Source organism: Lissotriton helveticus, chromosome 8 (assembly GCF_964261635.1).
Source record: "Lissotriton helveticus chromosome 8, aLisHel1.1, whole genome shotgun sequence".
Lineage (NCBI taxonomy): Eukaryota > Metazoa > Chordata > Amphibia > Caudata > Salamandridae > Lissotriton > Lissotriton helveticus.
The window spans coordinates 1,555,923,885-1,555,949,217 of NC_136069.1; the positions used below are offsets into that span (position 1 = coordinate 1,555,923,885).

Consider the following 25,333-nt stretch of genomic DNA (forward strand, 5'->3'; position numbering starts at 1 on the left):
GGTGGGGTGCTCATCTGGGAGATCTGGAGATCAAGGGTCTTTGGTCTCCAGAGGAAAGGTTGCTTCACATCAACCTTGTAGAGTTACGGGCGATACGTTTGGCACTCAAGGCCTTTCTTCCTTCCCTTCACGGTCAGTCGATTCAAGTCCTGACGGACAACACTACCGCGATGCGGTATGTCAACAAGCAGGGAGGAGTAGGGTCACATTGTCTCTGCAGACAGGCTCTGCGTCTCTGGTCCTTGGTTCAGGACCATCAGATTTGTCTGATGGCAAATCATCTGGCCGGAGTTCAGAACGTGCGTGCAGACAGTCTCAGTCTGCAGTTCTCGGCCGACCACGAGTGGAGGCTTCATCCGGAGGTGGTTCGGACGTGGTGAACTCCTCGGGTGTACCTGTTTGCCACTCGCGAGAACGCTCACTGCCCGTCATTCTGCAGTCTCCAGTTTCCGATGCAGGGAGTTTTGGGAGACGCGTTTCAGTTGAGTTGGGGTGCACAACTCTTTTACGCGTTTCCTCCCATACCCTTGATTCCACGGGTTCTGAGGAAGATTGGCCAAGACCGTTCCCAAGCCATACTGATTGCCCAAGATTGGCCAAGAAGGGTGTGGCACACAGATCTTCTCCACCTCTCCTCGTGCTCTCTGCTCCATCTCCCTCTCAGGGCATACCTCCTCTCGCAGTCGCAGGGGCAGGTTCTACACCCCCACCTCCAGAGCTTACACCTTCATGCCTGGAGATTGAACGGGGCAACCTGAAATCTTTTTCCCTTCCTTCTGACGTGGTGGACGCTATTTTGTCCGCCAGACGTCTCTCCACCAAGTCTATCTATTCCTAGATCTGGTCTAAATTTGTCCATTGGTGTGGGGAGAAGTGTATTGACCCTTTAAGGGCTTGTTTAGCCAATATTCTTCAATTTGCACTATCGCTGGCCCAGCAGAGTTTTGCTGTGGTTACTGTGAAAGGTTATTTATCGGACTTGTCGGCAATCCTTTGCTTGCCAGACCAGCCGTCTTTGTTTAAGTCACCTATTTTATTACGTTCCATTAAGGGCCTTACCAACAAATTTCTGCCTACTCCATTTATTGTGCCTCAATGGAATTTAAACCTTGTCTTAACCTACCTTTGCACAAGTGTTCCATGAGACTACTGTCTTTCAAGACTGTTTTTCTTGTTGCAATTACCTTGGCAAGCAGGGTAAGTGAGCTTCAAGCTCTGAGTTTCGAAACCCCCATTCTTGACCATCCATGCTGAAAGAATGGTACTGAGGACCAGGGCTGCTTTTTTGCCTAAAGTGGTAACTCCCTTCCATCTGGGGCAGTCCATTACCCTTCCTACCTTCTATCCTCCCCCTAACCCTTCCAAGGAGGAGGAGGAGCGGCTTCACCATCTGGACCCTAGGAGGGCGGTGAGCTTTTATCTCGATAGGACTAAAGACTATTGTGTGGACGACCAGCTCTTTGTGGGATTTGCTGGCTGCAGGAAAGGAGGAGCGGTGCACAAGTGCACACTTTCCAGATGGATTATCTTGTGCATCAAGATCTGCTATGATCTGGCTGGTAAGGAACCTCCAGAGGGTATAAGAGCTCACTCTACTAGAGCAAAGTCTTCTACATCTACTTTGTCTAGGGGTGTACCTGTAGAGGACATTTGTAGAGCGGCAACTTGGGCCTCCCTCCACACTTTTGCAAAGTATTACTGCTTAGATTCCGAAGTGAGGAGGGACGGTTACTTTGCGCGTTCTGTCCTTCAAGATTTGCGGGTATAGAGGAGTGGACACCCTCCTTCGGGAGTGGGGACTGCCGTGGGACTCTATTCACAAGGTGAGGATTCCACTGGCAGACGTATCCATCAGAAGAACAAGTTACTTACCTTCGGTAACGCTTTTTCTGGTGGATACAGTATCTGCCTGTGGACTCCTCACTGACCCACCCACCTCCCCGTTGTCCACTCTTCTATACCTACTAAGTGTGTATTTGTATTTGTAACTTTCAATGGAATTGTTTAATTGTTCTTGCTTATTGCATTGATTTCACATTATGTGTGTTGTTTTGAATTTTGTGTACTGTGTATACTGTACCTATTTATGTCGGTCCGTCCGTGTGCCTCGGGGGCACGGAAAAAAGGGCGGAACTGACGTCTTCATGCCGACAAGGCTCTCTTATGGATCCAGTGACGTCAGCTAGGTCGCGATCGAAATTGTGCCTCTGTGACGTCGTCTATGTCCTCGTCGGCGTGGAGAGTCACAAACGTTTCCGAATGTTGCTGGCGCAGGGGATATTCACAAGGTGAGGAATCCACAGGCAGATACTGTATCCACCAGAAAAAGCGATACCGAAGGTAAGTAACTTGTTCATCTCATTACTGCGTGCAGTCCAACATTCGGTAGGCTGGCGATACTCAAGGTGAGGCATATCAGGCAGGAAGTTAAATGAAGTAAACAACAATTCCTAGGCAATCACCAATAATTGTGAACACAAACAGATACATAAGGGAGAGCAACTAAATGAAACCAAGAATGATGATTTTATGAAAAAGCATTCATTTTAATAATATTATAATAACAATTCAATTAAAAATTGTGTATCAACACAATACAAAATATAAATCAAACAAACATATAACGTATCATTGGTCAAGGATCAAAACAGAAAATGCACACATAAAAAACGCATATATAAAAAACTAGTGGCAAAAGTGTATAATTTCTATCGACGCGTGTTTCGGCGTACTCAAGGCCTTCTTCAGGAATAGCCACAAATTACCTAAAGAGAATAACAAACAAAGAGAAAAAATGACATTTCCTTATTTCTTTATCATTTTGACATTATCTAGACAATGATACATCGTGTTGACTCAAGAGCCCTTGTTATATAGTACAAACGAAATGTCACAAAATATAAAAAAACATCCTTTAGTTCCAAATTTATATACTCTCCCTTTGTGAAATAACCGTAATTACAGTACATATGAGTCAATTATCCTATTTGAGTACTCATATATCTAAAAGTAATATTATTATATGTGGATTGGAGAGATAACGGAAATAAAAAAGATGACATAAATCCATGTTGTTTCTATAGATATGGAGACTTACTTCAATGTCCTCAGATGTAAACTTTATTTAAAATCGATTAAACAGTGAATGAATTCCTAATAGATCAAATTTTCATTTTCTATATAAAAAAGATAGTATCTTGAGGAACAGAGAAAGCAAATTGTCTCTAAATGTGATAAAGATAGTTAACTTACATATGTGATTTTTAGGGATAAAAGTGCTGAGACTCTCCTATGGCTGACCGTATTTCTTCACAGTTCGATCCAGACCTCAGAATATCTATAATAAAAATTGAGTAATAAAAAACATGAAAACTCTTCATGTTTTGATCCTAAGGACAGACTAGTCTCTGATAAAAGTAAATTAGACGGGTTGGACTTACTTAGTTTTTCCTTTATTATATTATCCCTTAAGGCTACTCAGGATATAGGCAGCGAGTGTTGGATAAGGAGATCTTCATTCATAAAGTTATGATCCCAATTAAAATATCTGTGGTGGAAATCATGAGGTTAGAAATGTGGAGAATGTTAAGTTTTAGGACAGATATTATCATGTTACGTAAGAGGATGGCGTATAATACCATGTACTCCCACATGTGTGGTTACAAGATTTCAAAAGTGAGGTCAATGATAAAGAGGCCATCCTTCTTCACATTATTTTTAACCAAAGCGGTTAACTTGCCATTAATACATGTATCATTATAGGTTTCTGTCAATTATTTGTTCCTTTTATCTGTATGGTTCTTTACCTAACACGGTGTTGCTGCTTTGCTCCCGGGACTCACTTCGACCGCATTTCCCTCCTGTTTCTGCTGCAGCGCCGGCTTCTCACCCGGCGTGGTGTAGACACAGCCACAGTCCTGCAGTGCCGGCCAACACGAGTCTCCTCCTGCCGCCGCTGCTCCGAAACACCTGAGCACGGCCGCAGTGGGGGGGGGGGGACCAGCGCAAGGGACTTCAATTACCAGCATCCCTAGCGGCCGGAAGCCGCACTGAACCGCGCTAGGAGGCGCTTTAAATTGCGTATACCCCTGGTGGAGCGGGGGTTCTTTACCTAACACGGTGTTGCTGCTTTGCTCCCGGGACTCACTTCGACTGCATTTCCCTCCTGTTTCTGCTGCAGCGCCGGCTTCTCACCCGGCCTGGTGTAGACACAGCCACAGTCCTGCAGTGCCGGCCAACGCAAGTCTCCTCCCGCCGCCGCTGCTCCGAAACACCTGAGCACGGCCGCAGTGGGGGGGGGACCAGCGCGAGGGACTTCAATTACCAGCATCCCTAGCGGCCGGAAGCCGCACTGAACCGCGCTAGGAGGCGCTTTAAATTGCGGATACCCCTCGCGTCGCGGGACGCGAGCGCGACGCCCGGGGCTAAGCCCGGGCAAAGGGCGGGCCCTCTTTGGCCCTCTGTGGCCGGAAGAGGTCGGGACGGGCCACAGACCCTGGATCTATTTTAAGAACTATATCATTCATGTGAGACTTTGGACTTATTATTAAGTTTAATCTGTGTCTTTATATCAATTGCTTTATAGGTTTAAACTGTTGATATTACTGGTGGTTTGATCTACTATTTTAAACGTAAGAGTACAGCTGTTAGCGTAATGTCTAGACTGACCAAAGACATGCCAGTTGCTGGTCTGATCACTATGGATAACTTTTTGGTTAAAAAGGTTAACCAAATTAATAATGAGCGCAGGGCCTCTTTAGGACGTAGTAATCTTCCTGCATCACCTGAAAATATGCCGACTCAAATGATAGAAGGGACAGAGGGAATTACAGAAGGGAACCCTAATTCAAGTAGTGAAGGGGCATCTAGGACTGTGGTACAGGTACAGGTACATGCGGAGGTGCATTCAGATCTGCAAAACTCCTCTAGTGAAGAATCAGACTCGGCCCTTCCAACACTAAGACCAATAAGAAAGTGTAGAAAGATTCAGGCGAAACGAGGGGGAAAAACCACAAAAAAAGAGCTGATACTTCCCGTCCTAATGATAGTAAGGCTATTAACCCTGTTATAGGTGTTAGTGATTTGGAGGGTAATAGTGAGGGAGGGTTAAGCTTAACCTCAAATCACTATGAGAATCTAATTAGTACACTACTAAGCAAGATGGAGGAGAAAATCACTGAATTGTTTAATCCACTACTAACTAGACTGGATGCAGTAGCCTCTGAGGTAGAAAGGCTGGGAGGAATGTTGGCGGCACATCTGGCTCCCGCCACTGCCCCAAAAACGACTGCCCCAAAAACTAATTCTAACAAAGTTGTGAAGGGAAAGGCAGACAGGGCAGAGAGTGTGCAGCAGCGGTGTTCCCAAGGCTTGGTAGAAACCAGGGCTGTTATTAATCCGGTACCAGCAATCCAGACAAAAAAACAAGCGCCGGCACTTTTGAGTAGCAGACCAGAGCCAACCCAGAGAATAAAACATAGGAACGTAAATCTTCCGCCTGACTGTGTGCCCTATGTGGTGGTGCTGACAAATGTCCCATGCTTTGAAGAACATCGTGCTCTACCACATGGGGAGTCTCAAGAATCATTGAAAAACAGAACAGTGGCCTGGTTAAACAAAAATTGTGGTTTTCCAACTCACTATTATGACCAAATTATTTCAATAGAAAGGGTCAACTGGGTTGGTCCCTCGTGTAAATCAACAACTGGGGACTGTGTGGATATTAATTTTAAACATCCACAACATGTTGCTACAGTGTTATTGCTTGCATCCTCACTAGTGTATAGCCCAAATAGTGCCTGTGTGCGTCCATTGGGACATTTTTATGCGCCTGGGCCAATTACCCCCAAAGACTCTCGAAGTTTCAGCCTAATGTCCCAAACTCGTCCACCCACACCGGCAGCACCTTTCATGTATAATACTGATAGCCATGGGGTGAATGGATGGCATATGCCTGTACAGAATAATAATGCTGTTAATCAGAGTTGGAGAGGGTTAAATGTGGCCACACAGAATAGATTTGAAGTGTACTCGGGCCTGGATGCTTGTGATTGACTGGAGGAGCATGAGGCTCAAAGTATTGCACGAACTCCAGTAGATCAGCCTATAGAGGCAAGACAGCTCACAATACACAAAAATAATGTTATTTGTTGGAATGTTGCCGGGCTGGCCACTAAGATGCAAGATGAGAACTGGATTAAATATATTAAATGCTTTCAGATTATATGCTTACAAGGGACTTGGTCAGTAGAGTGTGACCTTTTCATTGACGGATACAAGGCATACTTTGTACCTGCTACAGCAGTAAGCAGAGGTAGGCCAAAGGGGGGGATGGCCACGTTTATCTCTGTAGCTATGTCATGTACAATACAAAGAAGGGTATTAAGTAACCCTGGTATCCTAGGCTTAGTTTTAACCAGCGATAATTGTACAGTTGGTCTGATCAATTTTTATAATTCTACTAATACATGCGCAGCTTTTAATAATCTAAAAACCTTAAATGACTATGTTAGTTCATCAATGAAGGACTGCTCACATAACCTAATGATCATGGGTGATTTTAATGTTCACCCTTGTGGGGACCCCCTAATGAAAAATCTTCAGGAAATCCATTGTGCTAGACATGAGGGCCTGCACTTGGAACATACATTGGAGGGGGACTTTTTTAATGATTTATTAAATGACCATGATCTTACTTTAACAATGGCACTGTGTGATCCCATGAAGCGCTTCGATACTCCAACTTTCAAAGGGCATGGGAAAGGGACATTTATAGATTATATGTTATTAACTTTGCCAATGCAGGTTTTTGCAGATTCATTCACTATTGAAAATAATGAATTCAGCGATCACAATCCATTGACTATCCACCTTAGGGGTCCTTGGGTGGCTAATACAAGTTGCAGTCTGTCCATGGGTAGGGTAAGGACAACGGATGGAAGACGCCGCCTAAAATGGGCCATGTGTACTCCTGATCTCATATATCAAAACATCAAAGATACCTGTAGTGATGAAATTAATAGCTGCACTCAGGATGACTCTAATCCAATGCAGGTCCTGTCTGCATTTCAACGTCTTACAGACAAAGTTTCTATCTTAATGACAGATCCAGCAAAGAAGTCTGGGAAAAAGGGACCGCGTTGGTTTAATCAGGAATGCTCTAAAGCTGCGCGCAACCTGAGGTCTGCCCTGGCAGCAAACCCCCGAAATAAGTAGACAGTCAAAGGGTGTCGCAAAGAGTTTAAACTAGCCACTGCTACCCGTAAAGAATCTTTGAGGAACGAGGCGTGGAATGAGATCTTGGATCCACAAACCCTGAAAAATAGTTCTAGATTCTGGGCGGTAGTCAAGAAACCATTCCTGGTGCAAGATCCAGGAGAGGGACTAGAAAGTGTTATAACCAAGGAGGAGTGGGTAGTACACTTTAAGCAATTATACGGCGGCACAGTGGACAATATCACGAATACTGACCCTGATAATGGGGCAGCCTCCTTCAGAGTAAATAGAGGAGAGGTAATGGAAGGGATAAAGGGGCTTACAGCTGGTAAAGCGCCAGGACCTGACAGGATACCCCCTGACCTTTTTAAATCCGATCCCAATTTTTGGGCACCGATTGTTGAAGCTGTTATTAATGCAGCCGCTAGAGTCAGGTGCCCATTTTCTTGGGGGGTTTCCACCATTGTCCCGATTTTTAAAAAGGGGGACAGGGGCGGCCCACTCTGTTATAGGCCTATCTCCCTAATTAATTCCATGGCTAAAATAGTGGGGAGAATCGTACTGCAGAGACTTTCCGACTGGGTGATGGACAATAACATCATCTCTATCTCACAGTATGGCTTCTGCAGTGGCCGATCAACCATAACACAATGTATAAACCTTTACTCAATACTCAGCAAATACTGTATTGCCCAAAAAGGCACAGTCCACCTAGCCTTCATGGACCTATCCTCAGCCTTCGACTGTGTGAACAGGGGAAGGCTTTGGGGTTCCATGAGGGAGAAGGGAGTAGACAGCGGGATTGTGAATTTTCTTGTTGAACTACATAGTAATACAAGGGCGAATGTCAGGTATTCCCAAGAGTTGTGCGTAACTGAGAATTTTAGAACTGGGAAGGGTGTGCGCCCAGGTTGCATACTAGCCCCTTTCCTTTTTAATTTTTATATAAATGAACTTGATAGTGTTTTGCAGGAGGTGAAAGCTGATTGTCCTAGGGTGGGGAGAAGGAGTATTCCCGTTCTTTTATACGCAGATGATGCGGTCTTAATATCTAGAACTGAAAAAGGTCTCCAATTATTACTCAATGCTTTTTAAAAGTTTATGGAAGAAAGAGATCTGCTGGTTAATAACTCCAAATCATTCATTATGCAAGTTGGTAATCGACCAAAAAGACATTACACATTTAAACTAGATAATGTAGTAATTCCATTCTCCAATACATTCTCTTATCTAGGGGTTCTTTTTGATTCTAAACTGTTGTGGGGCCCACAACTTGCAAAGAAAAGATGTGATGTGGTTAGGGTTAATGCTTCTATTTTTAACTTTGCTTCAAAATTAGGGAAAAAGCCAACGCTTGCAATGATGAAATTATATGATGGTAAATCAGTAGCAACTGCAGTCTATGGTAGTGAACTCTGGGGTTATATGGCTTGTGAACAACTACATATTGCAGACAATGCATTTTTTAAACGCCTCCTGTGTGTCCCGGCCGCCACTTCCAACTTTGCAGTTCATGAGGAGTTAGGAGCAGAATATTTGAGCGAAGTTCTCTCCCTGCGCCCATTGACCTGCTGGTTGAAATTGTGGCTGAGCCAAGACATCCCCTTAACACACCTGATTGTAAATGATTTCATTTCTCATGATAAGGCATTAGGCACCCCATGGTTGAAGTATTTAAAAACCAGTTTCTGTGAGCTGGGCCGTCCTGAACTATTCGATCGTCCGACTGAAATTGTAAAAGGGGATGTTGAAGCAATTAAGCAGTCTTTTCTTCTGCGACGGAAGGCTGCGAGGGAGGGTGCTGAGTTACAGAAAACAAGTGTAAGGAAATATATCATGGTTAAAACCTGTATGACAATGGAGCCTTACCTACTCGGCACATTTAGTACCATGAAAAGTTTCTGTTAACAAGATTTAGATTGAATTTGTTCCATCATCTGCTCATAAGGCCAAAAAAAGATGTTTTTAATAAACTTCCTGCATCCTGTGGCTGCGACGGAAAGTCTCCACAGGATATGCTGCATTTTATGTTTTTATGTAGATTTTATGAATATCCGCGTAAACGCTACCTGCTTGTTCTTTTAAAGAAACTTAATTTTAATCAGATACGACCAGCCTTTTTATATTTACAATTGTTGCCTAGTGATAGTATCCTCCAAATAATAGAATTTTTAAAATTGTCTCTTAGAATGAGAATTTATCTGGATCAATGAATGTTAATATATTAATGAATTACAGTTCTGTGGAACTAATTTAGATAGGGAAACTGATCTTTGTAATTACACTTACTAATGTTTTATGTATTTATAGTATGAAATGTGTACTTTTATGGTTGAATCAAACCGAAATAAAGTCTCTTTTGAATTTGAATTAGAATTATCTGTATTCAAAAATATAGAGGGCTATTGAAAAACGAGCATGAGGATTACCTACTTCTTTTAAAAGGAGAAGAACTACACGGAGCTTATATCTCTCCGTTATTCTCAAGCATCTGGGTATGACGCTCATATAAGGATATGTAATCTAAACGGTGGACAAAAACATAAACAAGAGGCAATCGATATAAACTAATGCCTTATATATAGACATACATTGTCACTATAAAGCGACCTTCATTGGTTCAATTACTTGTAATGTACTTAAAATATGCACAAGGCGAGGCGATATTTCACGATTTTTACCCCTCCGAAATTAAAAAGAAGACAGATAGCTGTTCAAAAACAAGGGAAAAACAGAAGAACTCATCTGTCTGGGGTAGGGAGAGTTCTCAACGAACCCGGTCAAATGGGATAATACCCTCGAGATCAACCAGGTGAACTAAGCTCTGACGTCCAGCTTCTCTCCAGCGTTGAGCAATGGCAGTCTTACATCCGGGAGGGAAATCCGGGTTGTCCACCAACTGCGTCATTGGAGAGGGAAAGGTCGTCAGGCCCCTCGTCAGTGCCACTGCATCCCAAACTTTCATGGTTGCTGCTGTGACTGGTGAAGAATAAACGCCCCAAGTACGGGCACAGCGAGAGAGTCATATTTCACGCCAGACATTCGCCCCAGCTAATGCCTGGTCCATGAAGGTCCAGTGCTTCTCAGAAAGTGGGTGATTCCACTCCAGCACATAGCACAGATGTGCAGCCTGGAGGTATCTGAGGACCATCGGTAGCTTTACCCCACAATCATTTTTGGGACATGACAATTGTGCTATAGATAGGCGTGCCTTATTATTACCCCAGATTAATTTGTTTAGAGCAAGCTGAATGCAACGCAGGGATTTAGGCGGCGGTGTCAGCGGGAGGGTCTGAAAGAGGTAGAGTTTACGCTATAAAATCGTCATTTTGACCGCTCCTATGCGCCCAAACCATGACAGATTATGCTTATTCCACCCATCCAGTTCCTTCCTTGTCTGAGGCACCAAGGACAAGTAGTTTAGTTCTAATATGCATGGAATCGAGGGGATCAGAAGGATGTCTAAGTAGGGCACAGGGTCGAGGGACAGCTTAATGGTATCCGCTTTGGCTTGTGGTAGGGATAGATTAAGGACCTGGCACTTGCCAAGGTTAACCTTAAAGCCCATGAGCTGTCCAAATGATTCGAGTTTGGCTACTAGTGCAGGGAGTGAGGTGATAGACTGAGCTAGGGAAAGGATGACATCATCTGCGTAGAGGCTTATCTTATGGATATCACCTCCAAACCTGATGCCATGGATGTTAGGATGATCGCGGATTTTCTGTGCAAGGGGTTCCATATAAAGTGCAAATAAAAGAGGCGAGAGTGGGCACCCTTGCCTCGTGGCCCGGGCTATCGCAAAAGAAGATGATGACATTCCATTAACACGAACAAATGCCCGGGGACACTGTAGATGCACTGCACTCATTGAATAAAATGGGGGCCAAATCCCAAATCACGCAGGACGTCGTAGAGATATGTCCAGCATACTCTTTTGAACTCCTTTTCCTCTACCGCGAAGAGCATCGCAGCCTTTTGGGAGCAATGGACACTATCAATTAGGTGGAGGAGGCGCTTGGTGTTGTCACTGCCTTGACGCGTGAGGATGAATCCCGCCTGGTCTGGGTCTATCAGACCTGCCATCAGGGGGTTCAAACGGGCTGCGAGTATTCCTGTAAATAGTTTTGCGTCAACATTGAGCAGTGAAATCATGCGATAGGAGCTGCATTGCCCTGGATCATTATTAGGCTTGAGGATTACGGAAATCGCCGCATCCAACATAGAATCCGTCACTGCCCCACAGTCTAAGAAGGAATTATAAAGGTGGGTTTAGAGGGGTGCTACTTCATGACAAAATGTTTTATAAAACATGCAGAAAAGCCGTCGGGCCCGGCGATTTGTCAGGGTTCAGCCGGGAAATGGCAAAGATTACTTCGTCCAACCTGATGGGGTCCTCCAGCTGCTCTGCCTGCATGGTAGGGAGGCGAGTGAAGTTGCTGGATTTTAGGTATGCCTGTGCATCAGGGGGTTCGTGGACTCTGCCTTGTAGAGTGTTTGGTAGAAGCGGCGGAATTCCTTTACAATCTGGGAATCCAAGTGGACTTCCTCACCATTAGACCATGTCAGAGAGGAAATATTGCCTGCTATTGCCCTGGCATGTAGTTTTTGGGCTAACATTATCCCACACTTGTCACTTCTCAGGTAGCATCGCCACACCCTCTGAGCCCCTGTGTGTTTATGTATCGCCTCTAGCTCTTCTACTTCCTTCTCAAGGTTTGAGCGGGCCACCCGATGTCTCCGATTATCAGCAGAAGAGATGGCAAGAAATTCCCCACGGATCACTGCTTTGAGGGTTTCCTAAATGGTAGCCAGGACGCCTCTCCATCATCGTTATGTTGGAGATATTCTAAAAGCTTGGTGGGGACGCCTTCTACAATGTGTGGGGAATGTAAGAGGCCTTTGTGCAGTTGCCAGCGGGCCAGTATATGCTCAACCCCTTCAGGACTCAGGGAAATGGAGCTGTGTGCGTGATCTGATTGAGAGCGTTGAGCTATTGTGGTATCGCTGACCCTAGGGAGGAGCGCAGGAGAGACCCAAAAAATATCTAAGCGTGCATAGGATTTATGTGCTGCAGAAAAGTACGTGTAATCACGGAGGCCTGTATGTTGGATATGCCATATATCATGAAAGCCATTATCGGCCATCCATTGTTTGCCTTCTGGAGAGAGGGCTTCCACCTGAGAGTATCGTTGCCCTGAGCGGTCCCAATCACTATCTATGACCAAATTTAGATTGCCGCCTATGACTAAAGCAGCGTATGGGGAGGAAAGACCCACTGATATATGGTGGCGAAGGAAAGCCTCCTAGTGGGCATTAGGTGCATACATGTTAAATAGTGTGAAAATAGTAGACCCCCGTTGAATCCGATGCGCTAGGACCCTACCTTTGAGCTCCTACAGAGTAGACAGTACCTTACCCTCAAATTTAGTCCCAAGCAGGATAGCTATCCCACTCTTCTTCGTTGAATCAGAGGACCAATACTGACGGGGGAAGCGCTGTGCACTCATACGGGGAGTGTCTTTGGCAAGCACATGAGTCTACTGGAGGAGACGGATGTCTCCGTCCAATTGTTCCAATAGGGAGAGAATCGCTGCACGTTTTGTAAGGTGTTTAAGGCCCCTCACATTGAGGCTGATGATCTTTAGGTGTCTAGTCATAACGGATGGGAGTTAGCCTGAGAGGACCGATCGAGGATGAAGGGTGCGAAGCACAGTATGTGGGCGGAAAGGGAGCACGGGCCTGCGAGTGAAGAGAAGGGTGGGAATGCAGAGACTGGTACGGGGGACACCTAAAGGAAAGGCAACAGATACATAAAAGAAATCAACCTGCAAAAACTCAACCCCAAGAAGAAACAGTAGACAAAAGTTTGTCTGAAAGGCATAGCCTAAAGGGAACATGGTCCTGAGGAAAACCACAGTGTAGGATACCTGGAGAACCAAGAGCCAAGGAGAGGCAACCCATTAGATCAGGATAGGTGGTCATCCCATGTGCCCCTCTGGCTGCGCTCTGACATCCATTCCCTATGGTCTATGCTGGAATGTTCAAAGGGTATTTTCAAACAACAAGGGGCCCCAATATAGTCAGCACAGGACCTCGGGGAACAATTATTATGAGAACAACAGTGGTCCCATGCATCAACAATCAAGTTTGTAGATAAATACAATTACAATGGAATCTGTATTAAAGTGACTTGTCCAGCCGGACAGTGGTCAAAATCTTTTAATAGTTTCAGCTATTCAAATTCAAATGATCTTTATTCGGAATTTAGTAAATCCATAAAAGTACATACAGAATGAAAATACATTTTAAAAACAGATTAAAAACACATATATAAAAATTAAAAACAGATTAACCAATGGGATTTAAGCAGCATGTATAATGTAAAGTGCAATGTACATAATATATGAAATACAAAAATGCATAGTAAAGGAAGAGCATTAATCTATTAGTATACATAATCTCAAAATTCAATTTGTATTCTCCCACAGAATTTATTTAATTCAAAGCACGTATACAATTAAATCTGTAGTCAATTTATAGTAGAATAATAAAGTGCTCAAAATACATGAGATGGCATAGTACTATTATCCATTAACCATATTCCATACTTGCCCTCGATCTCACACAAGCTTTTATGAAGCAACTTACAGTATATATGACTTCATCTGTGTGCAACATTTGCAAGAATTTTAATGCATGAATGGAATCTCGAATGTCATATTTACGTAGAATCGGCCTTAAATATTGACAGGTATACAATTTGTAGTGGCCACAAAAGAAGAGATAGTGCAATAAACTTTGTTTACCGCCATGAAAACAAGGACAATCCAACTCTTCTAATTTTTTGTTATAGCCAATGGGGAAGCTGAGCAAATTAACTATGCTTCCATCCCGAAACCTGAATAAAAGGCTCCGATTCCATCTACCTATAGAGATTGACAAGTATCTTAAAGGATTGTTCAAATTTTCAATACCTGGGTCAATAATGCACAAATATCTAGTGACAACTGGTTTAGAGGATTCTGATCTCATTCGATCCTCATTATATAAGTCCAGCAATGCCCGTTTAATACTATTCTTATGAGCGGGTACAATAGAATCAGGGGAGCTAAATAAAGATCCTTGACCCACGCTCAGCAGACTGTTTTTGACTGCATTCAACCAGGGTATGTGATGAGATCTATCACTTAACAGACAGTCTGATATTATACTGCGCGTTAAGGATGCTGCTGGATTTAGCCATATTTTAATCCAAAAAAGCGCAGGCCTTGACTTAATAAAATCGACAATATATGGCAGCCTTAGTTCATTGTGACAAATAAATGTAGGTGCACAAGGAACTCCCCCCAGTACCCTCCTGCAGAATCGATTTTCCTCCAACTGGAGGGCCATGCTGTTACAATAACCCCACACTTCAGCTCCATAAGTCCCAGTTGGCCGGCATTGGGTGCGATAGATATTGAGGAGGGGGGTAACAACATCAGCCTGTTTTGGTTGACGGAGGGATAAAATTGAATTAATTGACTTGCCAATTTTATTTCTCGCATGGGCAGCGTGTGGCTGCCATAAGCCTGAGTTAGAGAATAACAACCCTAGGTAAGGAAAAGTGCTGGTGCATTTTAAGGTGTTGTTACCAGATTTAATGGATGTAATATTATACTTTTTTAGTCCACAATTCATAATAAAAGATTTTTTAAAATTGGTGTTTAGACCAAGATCGGACATAAAAGCAACAAACCCAGAGATTAAAATGCGTAAAGCATTCGGTGTGCGCCCCATTAATACTGCGTCATCCGCATAAAGTAGGGTAGTAATGGGGGAACCATTTATAATTGGAACGTCCTTAGTGATCTTACTCAAAGTGCTACTCAACCCATTGATATATAAAATAAAAAGCAGTGGGGCGAGTACGCAACCCTGTCTGATTCCTCTGCTAATAGGGACATCATTGGATAAAGCACCATCATTATTAATTCGTACTCTCGCTTTTAAGTCCCTATGTAAATAAGAAAGAAAATACACCAGTGAGTCATCCAAACCATAATCAAGCAAAAGTGACCACAACCTAGAACGATTAACAAAATCAAACGCAGAGCTCAAATCCATGAAACCTAAATAAAGAGGGGATTTTTTAACAATGATATACTTAGCCATAATCAAATTTAAGTTTAAACATTGTTCAATGGTGCCTACTTGGCTTCTGAAGCCCAGTTGACTACAATGAAGAACATTATTGTCCTCCGCCCAATCCCTTATCCGTTTAAAAATTACCCTTCCAAGTACTTTTAACGTGTTATCGATCAGTGAGATCGGACGGTAACAGGCGGCATCCGACCTGTCACCTTTTTTAAATATAGGTACGATGACACTGTTCGACCAGGATTCGGGAATTGAGCTATCATTCAGGTTATTAAATAAGTTGCATAGTAGAGGGGCCCAAAAATTAATTTCTGATTTAATCTGATCAATTGACAGGCCGTCCGGGCCAGGGGCTTTATTGCTAGTGCTATCATTAATAGCATCCTCGACCTCTGATAATAAAAAGGTCAGAGGTTCAGCGCTATTAGATAGAGAGACAGTATCTAAGGGAGTGGCTGATATGGCGTAAATTTGGGAGAAATGCTCTACCCACGCCTCACTCGTTATATTACTATTAATTGGATTGATGTTAGAACCAAAAGATCTTAAAGACTTGACTTCTCTCCAGAAACCTGTTGTGTCCTTTAGTGTGGCAGTACGCGTGAGAGATTCCCAGTGATTAATCACTAGGGCCTCGGATCTGGTTCGTAAGGCAATTTTATATTTGGATCTTAATTCTCTCACGAGTGGAGCATCCCTTGGGTTGGTATTTAAGGCTGCCCTCAAGTCCCTATTGGCCCTAGAACAAGAGGAATCAAACCAGCTGGGACCATGGGATATATTCTGCCTAACGGGTTTGGAAGATTCTGTTTTAATGGCCCCACATAAATCACCAAAGGCGCCAACCACCTCATTACTAGGACTTGTGTATGACAGGCAAATTTCTACTGTCTCAGGATGTTTTTTTATTACTCTGGATAGAATCTCTTTATTATCAACTCCCTTCCATACTAGTCTCAATCTATCCGTTGATAAAGCCAGATTTTGAGGCCCAGTCTCTAACTTTGCTGCAACCTTTGAGGTCTGTGGATTGTGTAAATATATTCTAAGCGGATAGTGGTCACTGTAAGCGGAACAGATGACTTCTGCTTTTAAAATTATATCGCTTAAAGTTGGGCATGTAAATATGTAATCTATCGTTGAAGCACAGCCCTGACCTATGAAAGTGGGGGTTGTTATATTATTTGCACTAGTACCTGCAATTTCCATTACATTTACTAGTTCACGGGAAGCTATATGGTTTTTCAGTTCCTCACCGTTTTTGCATAGTGGGTTGTTACGATACATATGGGCGTTAAAGTCCCCTCCAATGCAGATACCATCAAAGGGCCCATACTTTTGCCCTCCCATGATTTCATCTATAAAATTAAACAATAACATAAAATTACCATTAGGACGGCTAACAAAGTCATTGTTATAAAAACTAATAATAATACATAATTTCAATCTGTTAATGTACTTCATAGCCATGAAACAACAATTACCCGGTGTAGGGATCAATTTAGTTTGCACCCCGGATTTTATTTTGGACCAGATAGATAAGCCCCCACTTGGTCGTCCCATGTGAGAAGGGGAAGCTTTATGATTGTAACAACAGAAACCCTCCATTGTTGGTGACGTTGTACTCCAAGTTTCTTGTAGCATCAATATATTGCAGTTATTATCAACCCAATTAAGCCATTCTGTAATTTTCAATTTGGATTTTAAACCTGCTATATTCCAGCTGACAAGAGATAATTCTGAATCCAAAGACAATTGGTTATGAGTCGGGGGTGTTTGACTCAGAGCAGTTCGAGGCAAAGATTGTGAAACAGTCTGGAGTTCAGATGTTGGTGTCAGAGATAATTCGACAGAGGTAGTCAGAGATGGTCAGTCTTGCATATCCAGATCCGAAAGAGGTGCAAATCTATTATACATTTGAAATGGAAATGGGGGGGGTTGAAATTGCATAGGCGGTGGCCGGAAATGCATAGGTGGTGGTTGGAAATGCATTAATGACGGTTGAAATTGCACAAATGGGGGACGAGGTTGTGTTGCCATTTGTCTATAGAAATAACTCAAGGGTAACATAGTTGCAACAGTAGAAATGGTAGAATAGTTGCTATTTCTATTAAGGAGGTTTCCTACGGTCCCTGGATTTTTAAAATTAAGAACTATACAGTCACCTTCCTTGTCCTTGAGTAAAGGCCCGACCCACGATACCCTGCGGGCCGATATAATCTCTCTTGAAATGTCAAATCCAACGCCTTTGTGCTTATTCAGCCAGTCTATGCACTTAGTGGAAGAGGTGTGGCGCCGCGGCCAGGGCGACTGACGCTGGAATCTGGGGACCACGGTTCGATCCCCGGCTCCGGCGGCAGGTCAGCCCAGCACCATGTGACTCTGGGCAATAGCTCGCTTAATCTTCCCGACGGCCCCCCAGCGCCTAGAGACCCTTATGGGTGATTGTGCGCTTTACAAATGTGGACTTTACTTTTGGACTTTACTTTATTCCGCAATTGCACCCATGATTCCCCCTGGTCCTCCCTCAACGGCGGTACTCCTGCTAGGACCAAAACAAAAGGACAAGCCTCCGGTGGCAAATATAAGGCTGGCCCTTGGTGTTTAAAAGGTTTACTTGTCCCTTGTGGGCCAGTGCCCACATTGTTATTGGCAGCAGTTGGTCTTGATACTGTTGTGAATTTGTTTGGGCTATTATTGCGGTTAGAAACAGGGATGTTAGAAATTGGTGGAATAATAGTTTTTCTAGGAGCAGGTATGGGAGTCGATTTTGTGGGTAAATTGGATATGTTCAGAGTTGGCCCTCTGTTAGTAGATCGGGGTTGAATGATAGGTGGTGCAATAGACGGAGGTAATAATCCAGGATTACTCAAAACCCCACCCAAAGAGCTGGTAATCTCCTGTTTCTTTGATGACAATGTATTGTTTGCAGTTTCCAATTCCTTTAAGAGGCGATCAGCTCTGATTTGGTCCAGGATGACAGACCCCTTCCTTTTTATTTCTCCATTCTTGACCAGGTTATCTAATCTGTCCAGTCTTTTAAAAACGTTATTAAACTGATTGATCATTTGCTTTTCTAGACGGTTAAAAATAGTATCCACTATGGTTTCTATAAGGTTCCCATTCTGTCTTGAGAGATTATAATTATCTCCCATTAATGCTGTTTGAGTCCATATGGTTTTAGAATTCCCACTAGAGTGAGTGGTGGTTGCAGTAGAAATACTGTCCCTGCCAGAGGAGTCTTTGTCTTCCGTAAGGACAATTTGTTCCCCCGCAGATTTATTTTTATTCCACAGACTTTGAGGTGTGGGCTGATTCTTGTGGATTACGGGCTGTTTCCTTTTATTAGCACTTTGCTTGGTTATGGCTCTTTTACGTTTTTCCCCTCCCTGTTTATTACTACTGGAATCAGTATTATCCAGGGTAATAACATCGTCCTGGGAAGCTGTTATAATAGTAGAGACACTTTCTGTCAACAGGGATACTGGGGCAGTTGGTATCAGTACCGGCTTAGAGATTACTACCGCTGATGTTAAAGAGGCGGGGTCAGGTGCTATATAAGTAACGGTATTTTCATCATCCAAAATAGTTGGCACATTAACAGAAGGATGTGATGGTTTTACCACAATTACTTCAGGGGTTATGTATATATCTCCATTCGTACAACTTGTACCACGTGTTATACTCGATTTGTTGTTGATAGTAAGGGAACCCATCGAGAACCTCCTTTCAGTCTCCACAATTTCGTTAAAAGCAGTTTCAATCAATGTCTCAAAGGATGTGATGAGGGAGACAGAAGTGTCTACACCCTGGGGTAATACATCAGTATTATTACTATCACCCATTTTATAGTCCAAGTTAGATGCTCACCTTTGAGTTGAATGTTAAATGTTAGAGGGGTGGCCCGCCCGTCCACTACAGTCCACTGACGGCCACAGACGGCCCCGCCCTTGTCCCGGGCTTCTCCCACGCGCTCGACTCGCGTGTGCGAGGGGCGTTCCGTTCTTTATTGCGCCTCCGGGCGCTCCTGTTGCGTCACTCCCGCGCCTGCTTCCGCCGGGGCATCTGGGATGTGGAGTCCCAGCCCTCACGGCGTCCTTGATGTGGCGGTGTTAGCCGTTTCCCTCACGGCGTTCAGGCAATGCAGTGGATGATAGGGCGTTCTGGTTTGCCCAAGTGTCGCTGGCCGTTCACCTCACGGCGTCTGGTAAGTCCCCCAGGGAGCTCTGGGCGCTCCGTTCTTTATTGCGCCTCCGGGCGCTCCTGTTGCGTCACTCCCGCGCCTGCTTCCGCCAGGGCACCTGGGATGTGGAGTCCCAGCCCTCACGGCGTCCTTGATGTGGCGGTGTTAGCCGTTTCCCTCACGGCGTTCAGGCAATGCAGTGGATGATAGGGCGTTCTGGTTTGCCCAAGTGTCGCTGGCCGTTCACCTCACGGCGTCTGGTAAGCCCCCCCCTAGTTTCAGCTAGATAAATAGAGAATATCCTTCGACAGTCTCACGACGTGGGGTACAAGCCTGTACCTCATTTAAACACAAAAACACTTTAGTACATTCAAAGTGAGTAGAAAGGGCTTTTAGGCAAAAAAGCTAAATTGTTCTTTAAATCACAATATGAACAAATATTTTCGAAATGCGCCATTACAACAACATAGTACACAATATACACACTGTATAAGGCACACAATTTGGTCGACGGCGTTTCGATCCCGCTTTTTAAATCAAAGGGATCATCATCAGGACATTTTAATAAGTGCCTAATAAATTCAAGCCTCTAGAACCAAACATAATCCAGGGTAGAGGGTCAGAGTAATAGGGTCGCCGAAATCGGGACCGGTCAGGTTAGATTGGAAAGGATAGCTGGGGGTACCGGATCAGTCGGTATCCAGACAGCCTGGACAGTGCGATCTGTGATCAAGCCAATCAAAAATTCTATATCGTGCTTTTTCAAAAACAACAATGGTTATACAATGATTGATGTTTTTGAAAAAGCACGATATAGAATTGTTTAACTAAAATTTGTTTTTTACTCGTAGATGCCCCTGAAGAAGGAATGTACTTTCCGAAATGCATTGGGCCATTTTAATAAACAGCATGGGATGTGGAACCCTGTTTGGATTCACGAGCATTTTTTGAAATCTTTTCATTTAAAGTATTTATTGAGTAAAATGAATCGATTATACAAGAGACAAAATGAACTTAAACAGTTGAAATTACATTGAAGAAGTAAGAGAAAAGCGGAGAAAATATTGATTCACTTGATTCAATTAAGAAAGGGGCTGTGCAACCTGATGGAATCAGACAGAGAGATTCCTTCCTTGTGAATTACATTTTCAAACAGCGCACCGAGACGAAGCGCAAAGCAGGTGTATGCACACTGAAGAAAAGCTAACAGACCACTAATAAGATGAAATATATATGACTAGGTGTGCATCTCTTTCTCAGAACGGATTAGTATAATTCACTTTCGTCTCAAATTGAGATTGCACCCAAAACGACAAGTGAGAACACAACAATTGATGAAATTGATATGAAAGAAAAAATAATTGAAGGAACATAATCAAGAACGACGTGCACGGGACTGGGGCTCCCCCCATGCTGATACATAGATCTAAACAAAGTGCTTTCATTGTTGTAAGTCACGTTTGGGACACCAGACTGTTATCCGGATAATGTAACATATACTAAACTTTCCCAAAAGAAATTGTAAATAGAGTAACGTGTATAAAATATAACATCAAGATTTGTGGTATTCTGGGAAATGTAGTGGCTTAATGCTACAACGCGTGATCGTTTAATTAGTCCGTTGTTAATGTTTACATAGAAATTCGGGAGGTGCACACATGTTAGAAATTTATAATCTGTTAACGCTGAGTATGGGTGGGACAACTTTACGTAAGGAGCTTCGAAGTCAGGAAATTCATTAGCAGCAGAAGCGTTTGTTCACGCTGTGAAAATGTGAAGCAGTGCGTGATTTTAAGTACCTTGGCGATCTATTCATCATGGTAAGCGTAAAGCAGTATACAATGAAGTGTAGCACATAGCGGGGTAAAATTACAGGGTCACTTAGCGCTGAACACTAGAGAGGAAAGTAAAGAGGGAAGGTTTTTAAACACGGGAGTAATAAGTGTTGAAATTGTTCAGTATTTAGCATATGGTTATAAAATTATTGATGTTTTTGAAAAAGCACAATATAGAATTGTTTAACTAAAATTTTGTTTTTACTCGTAGATGCCCCTGAAGAAGGAATGTACTTTCCGAAATGCATTGGGCCATTTTAATAAACAGCATGGGATGTGGAACCCTCTTAGGATTCACGAGCATTTTTTGAAATCTTTTCGTTTAAAGTAATTATTGAGTAAAATGAATCGATTATACAAGAGACAAAATGAACTTAAACAGTTGAAATTACATTGAAGAAGTCAGAGAAAAGCGGAGGAAATATTGATTCACTTGATTCAATTAAGAAAGGGGCTGTGCAACCTGATGGAATCAGACAGAGAGATTCCTTCCTTGTGAATTACATTTTCAAACAGCGCACCGAGACGAAGCGCAAAGCAGGTGTATGCACGCTGAAGAAAAGCTAACAGACCACTAATAAGATGAAATATATATGACTAGGTGTGCATCTCTTTCTCAGAACGGATTAGTATAATTCACTTTCGTCTCAAATTGAGATTGCACCCAAAACGACAAGTGAGAACACAACAATTGATGAAATTGATATGAAAGAAAAAATAATTGAAGGAACATAATCAAGAACGACGTGCACGGGACTGGGGCTCCCCCCATGCTGATACATAGATCTAAACAAAGTGCTTTCATTGTTGTAAGTCACGTTTGGGACACCAGACTGTTATCCGGATAATGTAACATATACTAAACTTTCCCAAAAGAAATTGTAAATAGAGTAACGTGTATAAAATATAACATCAAGATTTGTGGTATTCTGGGAAATGTAGTGGCTTAATGCTACAACGAGTGATCGTTTAATTAGTCCGTTGTTAATGTTTACATAGAAATTCGGGAGGTGCACACATGTTAGAAATTTATAATCTGTTAACGCTGAGTATGGGTGGGACAACTTTACGTAAGGAGCTTCGAAGTCAGGAAATTCATTAGCAGCAGAAGCGTTTGTTCACGCTGTGAAAATGTGAAGCAGTGCGTGATTTTAAGTACCTTGGCGATCTATTCATCATGGTAAGCGTAAAGCAGTATACAATGAAGTGTAGCACATAGCGGGGTAAAATTACAGGGTCACTTAGCGCTGAACACTAGAGAGGAAAGTAAAGAGGGAAGGTTTTTAAACACGGGAGTAATAAGTGTTGAAATTGTTCGGTATTTAGCATATGGTTATAAAATTATTGATGTTTTTGAAAAAGCACAATATAGAATTGTTTAACTAAAATTTTGTTTTTACTCGTAGATGCCCCTGAAGAAGGAATGTACTTTCCGAAATGCATTGGGCCATTTTAATAAACAGCATGGGATGTGGAACCCTCTTAGAATTCACAAGCATTTTTTGAAATCTTTTCGTTTAAAGTAATTATTGAGTAAAATGAATCGATTATACAGGAGACAAAATGAACTTAAACAGTTGAAATTACATTGAAGAAGTAAGAGAAAAGCGGAGAAAATATTGATTCACTTGATTCCATTAAGAAAGGGGCTGTGCAACCTGATGGAATCAGACAGAGAGATTCCTTCCATGTGAAAGACTGTTCCACTCTATGCCACTCCACTCTTTGTAACTCCTTCAGCGCCACTTTACTCCCCTCTACTCCACTCCACGACACACTACTCCACTGCACTCCTCCACTCCACTCTACACCACTCCACCCCATTCTATGCCACTCCAGTCTACAACATTCTATTCCCCTTCACTCTAAACCACTTCACTTCACCCTACTCTACTGCACACCACTCTACTCCATGACACACTCCACTCTACAACACTGCAAGAGGCCTCTCTCCATTCTACGCCACTGCACAACCATCCACTCTACAAAACTGCGTCACTCCACTCCATGCCACTCTACAATACTCCACTTTCCTCTACGCTACTAACATTTAGCCATGCTCAACAGCAATCGTGCTGGTGTACAACATGGTTAAAACACACTGGCAAAGCCAGTACTCTTACATAGGCGATACCTATTGGCTTTGCCAATGCTTGTTACACTCAATGGGCGGCCTAGCACCAACGCAGGCACCCTTGCACCATTGCATGCAGAATTGTTTTTGTGCAGGAAGAGATACCTTCCTGCACAAAAACAATCCCCTGAGGCTTTTTTCTGTTTCTATGTGTACTGCAGAATGCCGCATACACAGAATGAGGAAGTAACGAGGTAAAAATAAGATATTTCTCCTTGTTATGCCTCCCCTAGGAAGGCATAGCATTTTGGTGCATTCCCAGGTCTACCAGTAATGATAATTCTGGGAATGTGTCAAAATCCATGGGAGTTGCGTGGGAACACTTATGTAACGCCTTCCCAGGGGAGAGTAACACAATGCAGCGATTTGTGCGGTGTTACTCCTAATTTATCAAGCCACACAAGGAAGCAGGGATAGACACCTCTCAGTTCAGTGCTCTTTCTGTCAGGGGTGCGATGGCTTCGAAAGCCTTTTCGTTGGGGGCGTGGTTGGAGGATTTACTTAATGCCACGGACTGGTCCTCTGATTCCACCTTCAAGCTGTTCCTCTTCAAGCCAGTGTTATCACTGCCATCTCTGCTGGTGGACAAGCATTAAACTAGCCTAATCCGAAGCCTCTGGTCCTTACATAGAATGAAAAATGTCATACTATCGTAAAGGAAAGTTTTAATTCTTTTAAGGACGTGTAGGCGAGGATTAGCCCACCCGTTCGACATCCCTCCCAGAACACCTACGTACGTGGGGTGAGTAATTCGTTTTTCAGTTCCTTCCTGATTGTTAATTTTTAACATGACTGTTATCTTACCTTGTTTTGATTGTAAAAATCACTGTTGATTTAAGATGTGCATGTCACCTAGTCCGGAGTTACAGCCTTTTCTTTATTTGGATTAGGTACGGACACCAGTAACCAGGAGCAATCCGAAGAGTGGCTGGATGTGGCCACACGAAGAAAGAGGAGGGTAGAGCATCCTCAAGGGGAAGTAATTGGATGTCCTGGCGCGGGATTGGACAGTGCTGTTGGACTTTTTCTGTTTCTATTTCCCTTGGTTTCATGGGAATTTTAGTTTGTTTATGTGTTTATGATGGCTGCTGGATTGAATAAAGTGGAGAAAGAATATCCCTAATCCTCGCCTTCACATACTTATTAGAATGGAAAGTTTCCTTTATGATAGCTAGGAGATTTTTCATTTTACCTAGTGGAATGCAGAGCCGGTTTTGGCATCCACCACAGTAGCAGTAAAAACATGGCTTCAGGCCTACCATTGTAGACTAACTGTTAAATTTTAAACAGATTTAAAAAAAAAAAGAGTTCATTTCAATTTCTTTCTTGCTAGAAAATGTATATTTCTGTTAATCAAAATCATACTTAATATTAAAAAATAACTCACCCCACTGAATGATAATTACTCAAAAGATATTTCTTGTGTAGGCAGCCTGCCCGGTCCATAGAAATACAGTTGTAACCTATGTCAAACAGTAAATTAGCTTTCTAAGGGTTTCGGAGTACCTTGAAAATTAATACCCAATTTTAGATATGATAATCACAGAACCAATTACATTGAAGTATGATTTACCTCAAAATATACAGAAAAATTAAAAACTTTTATGGTTTTCAATGACTACAACTCCTAAAGACTACTTTAGTTTGAACATCAAAGTACCAACCGCATAGAGAATGGGCCTCAGTGAGGTGTACAATCTGCTCCTCACTCCCAGACTTCAGACAAAGCTTTGCATGTGGGGAGGTGAGTTTGGCCCTTTGACACTATGAAGAGTTGTTTTGGCCTCCTCAACTTTTTTCAGTTGCAAGAGACCTCCCGTCACACCC

At 42.9% G+C, this 25,333-nt stretch overlaps 1 long non-coding RNA gene across 1 annotated transcript in view; it reads left to right on the forward strand.

Moving 5' to 3' along the window:
* Positions 1-24,555, forward strand: part of LOC144772048 (uncharacterized) — a 127,323-nt gene extending 102,768 nt beyond the window's left edge. The window contains exon 4 of the long non-coding RNA XR_013599617.1: positions 24,397-24,555. This is a non-coding gene — a long non-coding RNA (uncharacterized LOC144772048). The remainder of the gene's footprint in view (positions 1-24,396) is intronic.
* The last annotated feature ends 778 nt before the right edge of the window (positions 24,556-25,333 follow it).